The sequence below is a fragment of the Myotis lucifugus genome, unplaced genomic scaffold (assembly GCF_000147115.1).
Source record: "Myotis lucifugus unplaced genomic scaffold, Myoluc2.0 scaffold_1344, whole genome shotgun sequence".
Taxonomy (NCBI): domain Eukaryota; kingdom Metazoa; phylum Chordata; class Mammalia; order Chiroptera; family Vespertilionidae; genus Myotis; species Myotis lucifugus.
The window spans coordinates 29-9,040 of record NW_005872392.1 but is presented as its reverse complement, the minus strand read 5'-3'; the positions used below and the strand labels follow the sequence as shown (position 1 = coordinate 9,040).

Sequence of the window (9,012 nt, the reverse complement as noted above, 5' to 3'; positions counted from 1 at the left end):
GGTCTATCATGCATTCAATTTTCTTAAAATGTATTCTGGCACAGGAGAAAGTTGTTTTGTTGTACACAGGTAGTTTAACCCCCATATAACTGGGCTTGGACCTCTGCCCAGCAAACTGCAGTCTATAAGTTCGATTTGCAGCCTCCAGTTCTTCTAACCCAACGAGGTTTCGGCCAGTTTCTGAGTCAGACTTCTCCTCTCTTGGAGAATTTCAAAGTCCTGATGGCTCCCAGGTCCAGGGAGAGTGCCCTTTTGTTAACCCTTAGGGCCCTGCTTTCTTGCCTTTCTACCAGTTCCCTTTGTGGCAGAGCAGCAACCAGGCCTTTTTCAAGGGAGTTCACTTGAAGGGGATATCAGCTCCTCTTGTGAGCCAGCTGTTCCGCCTAGGGTCTCCCAGGGGCCCAGCCAGAGCGTCCCCCAGCAAATCCCAGAAGCCGCTGCCCTTTCGCAGTGGTATGGACTCAAGCAGGGGGTTCACTGGATGTAGCCTGCAGCGAAGCGCTTGCTGGCTTCTGCCTGCAGCTGCTCGCACCCACAAACCCTTCCCTGCAGCACGCGCAGCACCGTCAGCTCCAGCACCTCGGTGTCCGCCAGCAGCTGCTGCAGCTCCTGTAGGCTCTTGTTGATCTGCACACGCGCCGCTTCTTCTCCACCAGGGGCTTCAGGGCCTTGCGGGCAGCTCAGGCATTCAGCCCTCCCCCCCCCCACTTCTTTGACCTGGCTCTCAGGGGCTGAGTCTGCCTGGCAAACAGTTCTAAATCACCAGGGCGGCTGCGGATTTTAACACATTTTAAATGTACTTTACTCTTAAGATATATCTAGACCTTTTGTGATCAAACTAAGAACAGGTATTGGTCTAATTTAGCATTGGAAGGGTTAAAAAGAATAACCCAGGGCAGAGAAAGACTACTGTGTTTACAGTTACTTCTTGTGACCTTGAAGTTCATTGATAAGACCTGTTAGGTCTGCAGCCAGTAACTTAACTGCCAACACCCCTGCCCCCTTTCTCTCAGCCAAGGCCCGATTGCTCTTCCTCACAGAGTCGGCCTGGAAATATAACGGGTGCATAGGGAGGTTTCCTGCAGACAGAAAACCTGGAGACTACCTGAAATACAGTTACAGATGCTTTCAGAACCAGGATGAGGGAGGAAGGGAAAGACCAATTGAAAACAGCAAGTTAAACAAAATACAGTCACAGGCAATAAATCTCTCCGAGACCTGCAGAGCTGTAAACCCTTTGTCTACCAAAGAGATAAGAAAACCATGAATAACAAGTTCTTTGAAATTTGCTACTTTGTTAATTTGCTAAGCAAACAGTTAACTTGAAAAGACTTCTCTCTTGCTTTCTTACAAGCAATCTTGGAATCTAGCCAGCTTTTAACTCTATCCTAGAACTTCAAAATTTCAATTTAATACAGCGAATTTACAACCCAGGAGAGAGCAACTGATAGACAGAAATTTATATTAACTAAGTGGGCGGATTCCCCTTTAATAGTGTGCAAAAGACTCTGAGAAAAAAAAATGATTCTCGCAGCTGCTAAGAGATTTTGCAGACTATTTCGGGGTCCAGCCCAAACGTTCAGCCAGATGAATTAACAGAAATGCAAAATAAATCAAAGTAACTTTCACTTTACACAGACTAGTAATGAGCAGCCAAAATAGACAAACACTCGTATTCACACTCTCTCTGGAGCTGAGCAGATAAACAAAACAATGCCCAACTCCCCAGATGAGCGTGGGGGCACTCCTGGCACCCATGTTCCAGAACAGAATTTTCGACCAACGTTTTGGTGAGAACCTACCAGAGGAGTTAAGACTGCACCCAGTCCCCTGTCTCGGTAGCAAATTGGCTAGTCCCACACAAACAAACAGCTGTCCACTCATGCTTCCTCAATGTTTCAGCATTCATTCCAATTCCACAATCTCTATTGTACCCCTTTAAATTTTTTTTAACATGTAATAAGACCAGCAGGTTTACTTTGTCCCGACCTCATGATGATCGGTGACGAGAGACAGACAAGGGAGGGGGTGACCTGTTTTCACAGATCCTTTCTCAGATGCCCTCCTGACCAAAGTTGTGAAGCCACACAAAGGAAAGGAGAGGGCAGGCTGCCTCCCTCCACATTCATACACTTTGACCAGACATTCATTCAGCAAAGGCATTTAGCTACCACAATACACAGTTTTTCCCAATTCAATCCGAACCTTAAACTTTTAGCTGGCAAGTCAAATATTCAGCATTTCTCAATCAGTAACATTTTAAAGAATAAACTTCAAAAATGCAAGACATAAGTTTTTTTATCATTCGAATTCAGTAAGCTTCAAGGTCCCAAGTTCCCAGCGGTTCTGGAAAACCACACCTGAGGCTGGCAAGCAGGTTTGGCCCAGCTCTTGACTTTAAAACAACCATAATGCTTAAAGGAGTAGTTTGAGTCTGTCCCATAACGTCCGTCCAGTGAGTCCACAAAATTAGACAAAAGAACACAGACAACAGACAGACAAAGACACCTAAGAACAGCCTTCCGACCCTGCGGAAGAAAAACTGGACGATGGCCGTGTGCCAACCAGCGGGAGCGACCCGCCACGTCCCAGAGGTTCAGAGGTTTGAGGGGAATGCACTCCCCTCATGAGGGGTTTTCACAACCCTCCAGATGGAGGGCCAAGGCGTCCCCTGACTCCTCTTGCCCGAGATCCGCGAGTGCATCCAGTTAGATCTTATCAGGCACAGATTACAGAAGCGAGCTCACACAGAACAGAACAGACGACACACAGACACTTACCGCGGTCAGCAGACCCTCCAGAGTGGGGTCGCTTGTGGGAATTGGGGATCCCGGACGAGCCCCCAAATGTTATGCCCAGAGTTCGGGGTCCCCAATAATCCACGATCAGGGAGCCTTTTCCCATGCAAAAGCAAAGGGTCTTTTATTCAAGCCCGGGACTTGGCCCCCCCCTCCTGCCTCCATTACTGGATGCAAGAGAGAGTCCCGAGTTCTAAGAGAACAAAGAATTTATAGGGCTTGGGTCAGGGGCTGGGGGCTCACTCGGACCACTGATTTGGCCGATTCTGGTTCGTTGAGTGATGGCTGGGGGGCTAATGATGCAAGAGTAGGGTGCAGCTAGGGTCTGGTTACACAAAGACAGGAGGTGGCTAGCATACTTTTGGACTTGGGCTAGTTTCCTTGCATTCCTATTGGCTGAGATAAGGGCTGGCTGAGCAACTGATGCATTCTATGGCTTTTGCTTGAAGAGGAGTTAGGAACACGGTTATCAGCCACGTTCTGTCCTTTCAGTAGGGGAGGGAAGGAGCACTGGACCTCCAAGCACCTGTCACCGGGGAGGCTGGGAGCAAATGGGAAGCTGTGAGGGCACTGGCAGGAGGGCTCCTAGAGGTGGGTCAGGGTGGCTCAGGGAAATGCCTGGGTGTGGAGAAAGGACGGCAGCAGGCACGTGGGTTCTTCCCAGAGGGGAGACAAGCCACTCCCATGTGTGTGGGGGGAGTAGTGGGCGATGTCGTGGGGGTGGCACAGGGTGGTCACGGGAAAGCCTAGTCCTGTGTGCTGTTCTTGGGGCACCTGGAGCTTGCCCCGCAGTATCTTTCCAAGGGACTTGACCTGAGTTCACTAGAGCTAATGGGGGCCATGGGAGGGTTTAGCCAGAAAGCTGTCCAGTGGGGCTGCCTGTGGCCAAGTCCACAATGAAATGTCCCCCCTGAGGGTTGGGCTGGAAGGTCCTCCAACTGCTGCAGCCCAGAGCTTCTCCCCTGCTTCCAGCCCAGAGCTCGCTCCTCCTCAGCCCAGGGAGCTGCTTGTTGGCTTGGATTCCACAGGGGCAGGGCGGCCGAGTAACTTCCACCAAGAGAGGGCCCGTTTCCCTGAGCTGTCCCGAATCGTTCCCCCTGTGGTCACCCAGGTCTTCAGACCGACTTCCTCTTGTCAAGCATCTCATGGCGCACCCTCTGCCCTACCCTTTACCTCTGAGATGAGGGGTTTTCTGCTTCAGGGACAGAAAACAGATGTGGAGCCTGCGTGGTGTTCCGTAGAAAGTCTGTGAAGGCGGATTCTTTTTTATTTTTTATTTTTTTTAATATATTTTATTGATTTTTTACAGAGAAGAAGGGAGAGAGATAGAGAGTTAGAAACATCGATCAGCTGCCTCCTGCACACCCGCCACTGGGGATGTGCCTGCAACCCAGGTACATGCCCTCGACCAGAATCGAACCTGGGACCTTTCAGTCCGCAGGCCGACGCTCTATCCACTGAGCCAAACCGGTTCCGGCGGCAGATTCTTTTTTAAAGGGGAATGGGGGTGCAGAGGGGCAGGAAGACCATGGTCTGTGTCAGTAGTAAATGTCCGAGGCTGCCTGTCCTGAGGAATTAGGGGCACGCGGTGTGCAGCCTGCTCTCCTGGACTAGGTCTGCTCGAGTTCCTCTGAGTGGGGATGTGTTCAGACAACTGTGTCCCACTGTCACCTGCTCACACCTGCTTCCTACTGGCCTTCACTTTCCACTGTTGGGAGCTAGAAAGGTGAAGGACCCCACACAGTCTGCAGTCCCACCACCCATGTAACAGGACAGCAGCTATGGAAGTTTCTGGAAACCCCTACCGACAGCCCCACTTTGACCCATTCCGTGGCTCTTCTCTAACCCTCTGCAGCCATTGCTGGCTGTGAAAAGACAAGCTCCTGAGGGGCCATTAGTCTGAGCCAGTGATGGCGAACCTTTTGAGCTTGGCGTGTCAGCATTTTGAAAAACCCTAACTTAACTCTGGTGCCATGTCACATATAGAAACTTTTTGATATTTGAAACCATAGTAAAACAAGGATTTATATTTTTGATATTCATTTTATATATTTAAATGCCATTTAACAAAGAAAAATCAACCAAAAACATGAGTTTGCGTGTCACCTCTGACATCCCTGTCATAGGTTTGCCATCACTGGTCTGAGCGCTGGGGCCCAGTGGCAGGACCTGGCCCGTGTTGAGTGTTCACTGTTGGTTCTGACACACATGTGCATGCTGGTCAGTGTGTTCAACGGTCAGATCAGGGTCCCTGTGCCTTCTTGTGGAGAGAAATTACTCGAGTGTTTCTGTGTTGTTGTGCAAGCCCAGGACAGAAAGGGGGTGATTTATTGAGAAAAGGGAAGACTGAGGGGCAGATGGGGCCCTAATATTTCAGACAGGGCTTGTTCTCAGAGGCCCTTTGGGTGCCTAGCACTTACCTTGGACAAGGTCACTACTGGAGTGGGTCTGCCTGGGGTCATTTCCCCCAGAGCAGACTGCTGCCCAGGGCCATGCCCTGAGGCTGGCAGGGTCGGTGCCAGGGAATCCTTAGGGCGGCTTTCAGGGTCAGCGCTGGCTGGGGCCGTTTCTTCTCGCAGACAGCGGTCAGGGAGCCTTGGTGATGGGGAGCAAGCTCTCCAGTGGAATAAATCCCAACTGGAGGTCAGAGCCTGACAATGACCTGATGACATCTGCCACCTCCACAGTTTGCCCATCCCAATGGTCGTCCCCTGTGAGACTCACTGCTCTGATTCCCCAGTGGCTACAGGGGGACCAGAGCGCCTCAGTGCTGTTTTCTGGTTCTCCTCCTCCCTTCACCCTTTCCTTTGTCTCAATAGCATCTGCAGTGCTGGGAGCGGATGTGACCCTGAAGCCCGGTGCCTCCATGACTCCTTTCACGGCACAGCCCTTTCCCCCGCCCACTACTGGCCCAGCACACCGGCCACCTTGGGAGCAACACCTGCCGCCCCTCAGGACCCTGTCATTCGCTCCTGGCTGCCCCCTGGTGCTGCCCGCTTTGCCCAGGACACCTCTGGTGGTAGGAGATGCTGATCAAGGCCCTGCTGGGCCTGGGGGTTGTAACATCATGGACCAGGTCAGGTCAGAAGGGGGACGACCACAGCCCTCCCAGACTCAGACCATTGTCCTGACTCAGGCACCTCTCAACGGGAGTGCTCCAGGGGCCATCTATGGGGGTGCTTGTGTGTCCTGCACCCCTCTTTTTGGAAGCCACTGTGGTAGAGACGATTATGCCTGCCTCGGCTTTTGGGGGCACCCAGGCAGGCGATGGAGGCTGGTGTCCTGGCCTTCCTCCTCAATCTCCACCACCAGCTGCCCAGCTAGCCTCCATCATCCCCCGAGTGGACCCAGGGCCACGGCCACACACGGTTTCCAAGGAGGGTGGCCTGGCCGCCTCCAAGTCCAAGGCCTTGCTGGATGATGCCTGTAACCCCGAGAGTGTGTATGAGGACTTCCGTCGTTGGCAGTGCTTCAAGGCCCTGGCCCGGGGGCACCTTCCCCAGAGTCCTGATGCAGGACCTCTTTGCTGCTTCCTCATGTGAGTGCACTGGGCAGGGCAGGGGGCGCGCCTGGAGCTTTCACATCAGAGGAGCTGGGAGGGACTTGCAGGCTGGCTAATCCCAGGATGCTGGAGGGCAGGTCTGAGGGTGGGGTCCCAGCGATGGGTGTGAGTGCAGGGTCATCCTCCAGACCTGGTTCATGGGCTGGTGTGAATGTGAGGCCATGACAACTGCAGCTGGAAGGCTTGTCTTTGCACACAGATTCCTCTTCCCTCACCTGCTGGTGCTCAGTCCTGCCGGGTGGAGGTGGGAACCTGGCGCCACTGAGCTGGGTTGGGCAGGCGGGTGAAGGCCAGGCTGCAGCCATGACTGACCCTGAGGCATTACAGGCCAGCGCTCCGGTCCCTGTCCCGCCTGAGACCCACCATGACACTGGAGGAGGGAATAGGGCAGGCCATGCAGGAATGGCAGAACAAGAGCAACTTTGACCGGAGGGTCTATTCTGAGATGGCAGAAAAGTGAGTCAGGATCCTTGGTCTCTACAGCTGGGGTGGGGGTGGGGAGCCTGACTGCAGGACAGTGTCCAGCTGTGAGGTCTCATCAGAGAGGAAGGCGGTGGGAGGTTATCACTTAGCAAGGGGTCCCTGCAGCCCAGAAGCCCTTCTCTCCTGGGGAAGCCTCTCCCTCAGCTTCAGAGCGTGGGTGCTTCTGTCCCACCTCCCAGGGAGCTCCCCCCTCCTCTGACCCTGACCCGTCCTGGGCTGGACATGAAGGCTCAGGACAGGCTGGGGAGAAGGTGCCCGCCCCGTGGGCAGACTCCAGCCAGAGGGGCTGTATAGGAAGGTGCTCAGCCAGCCTCCTGCCTCCCCAGTGTCCGGGCCCTGACAGCCCCAAGGCCCTGGGTCTCCCATCCCTCTACCCGCTGCTGCCTTTCTGGGCTCCCGGGGCCTCCTTCTCAGCACTGCTGTGCCCCCCTTACCCCCAGGTTCATGGAAATTGAGGCGGAGGAGCAGATGCAGTTTCAGAAGTTGCAGTTGAAGAAGGGGCTGCAGACCCAGCCCTCTCCTGCCCATGGAGACCTGATCGTCCGGGGCCCCCAGCCCCAGTGGTGGGCAGGCAGCCAGGTAGGCCAGCACACTCCACCCGCCCCGGAGCCCATGGCCAAAGGCAACAGGGCCTAGGGCAGGCCACTGTCCCACCCACACCAGCCCTTCTCCTTCAGGAGGGCTTTGGTCTTTCAATGGAAACAGCCCTGAGAGCCGCCCTTTGTCTAAATGGGGTCTGGACCTGGTCCACTTTCTCATCCCCTCTCCCCGCTCCCTGTCAAAGACCCCACATGAAGTCTGCTGAGAAGCGGGCTGGCTGCGGGGCCCTTGGAGATTCGGTTGCTCCACACGTCCTCACACATGACTCTCTTGGGTGCTCCCCTCTGGCCTCTCCCCTCACATAGTCACAGGCTTCAGGTGGCCCCACCCAGCCGCACCCATATTAATGCCCAGAACACTGCCCTCAGCATCGCATGCCCTGGAGGTGGGAGCTTTATCCCCTCATGCTCCCTCCTCTTCCCTCTCTGCCCAGCTCGCACTACCAGGAAGGCTGTACCCAGCGCCCAGTGCGCCCACACAGCCCCGCTGCCCCGGGAGACTGAGTCCCACAATGGGATCCCCCCTGAGGCCGAGCAAGAGGACATGGACATCATGGATGAGCTGCCCATGGGGGCGCCAGGTGGAGGATGGGAAGATGAAGAAATGGAGTGGCTGCAGGATGAAGATCTGCTGAGCTACCTGGACCAGCTGTGCTCCCAGGAAGACTTTGTCACCCAGGTGGGCTGGCTGGCAGCTCCGGGTCTATAAGATCCCAGAGGGTGGAACTGCAGCACCTAAACTCGGGTTCTCACAGGCTGATGGGATTGGGCTCAGCTCTTTGTTCCTGAGCTGGATGTGTGAGAGTGTGTGTGTCTGTGTGCATGTGTGCGCTTTGTGGGTGTGCTGTGTTCATGTGGGTGTGCCTGTATGTGTATGTGCATGTATGTGTGTGTGTGTGTGTGTGTGTGTGCGTGTGCACCTGATGACCATGATGGAGTAAAACACCCCCCTGTGCAGGAGGCCGGGTGGGCCTGGCTTTCCCACTTGTGCTCCAGGCCCCGATGACTCCCAGTTTGTTCCCTGCCAAGGGGCTAACAGCCGCTTCCTTCTGTCCCAGGTGGAGGAGGTCATTGACTCCCAGTTCCTGAAGCAAATGAATTCCTCAGACACACAGCAGGATCCCTTGGCCCTAGCTGAGGAGTTGGAGCAGGAAGAAGGGCTCACTGCTGCCCAGGTGAGCCAGGGAGGGTGGACATTAGGGAGATGGGAGGGGGTCCCCAAGTGAGCCATAGCACCCAGGAACCCCAGGGGAGTTAGAGGAGGGAATGGCTCTAGTGAGTCAGGGAGGAACGGAGGTTGATCGGGGGTGGAAGGCCTTCAGGGAGCCAGGAAGGGCACACCCAGGTAAACCAGGGCAGGGAGCAGCCCAGAACCAGGACACACATGCCTGTGTCCACGCCACCCCTGCCTGCAGGCACCACATGCCGAGGGGCCAGTCCTGGGTGGGAGCAGGGCAGGACAACAGAAAGGAGAGGGCTACAGAGAGGAGGGGGAGGGAGCCCAGAAGGGGAGGGGCCACAAAGCTGGGAATATGGCACAGGGGACAGAGGAGAGACACATGACTGCGTG

The 9,012-nt window shown here is 54.8% G+C and overlaps 1 pseudogene; it reads left to right on the top strand.

Moving 5' to 3' along the window:
• The first annotated feature begins 5,498 nt into the window (after nt 1–5,498).
• Nucleotides 5,499–8,617, top strand: LOC102441919 (annotated as a pseudogene).
• The last annotated feature ends 395 nt before the right edge of the window (nt 8,618–9,012 follow it).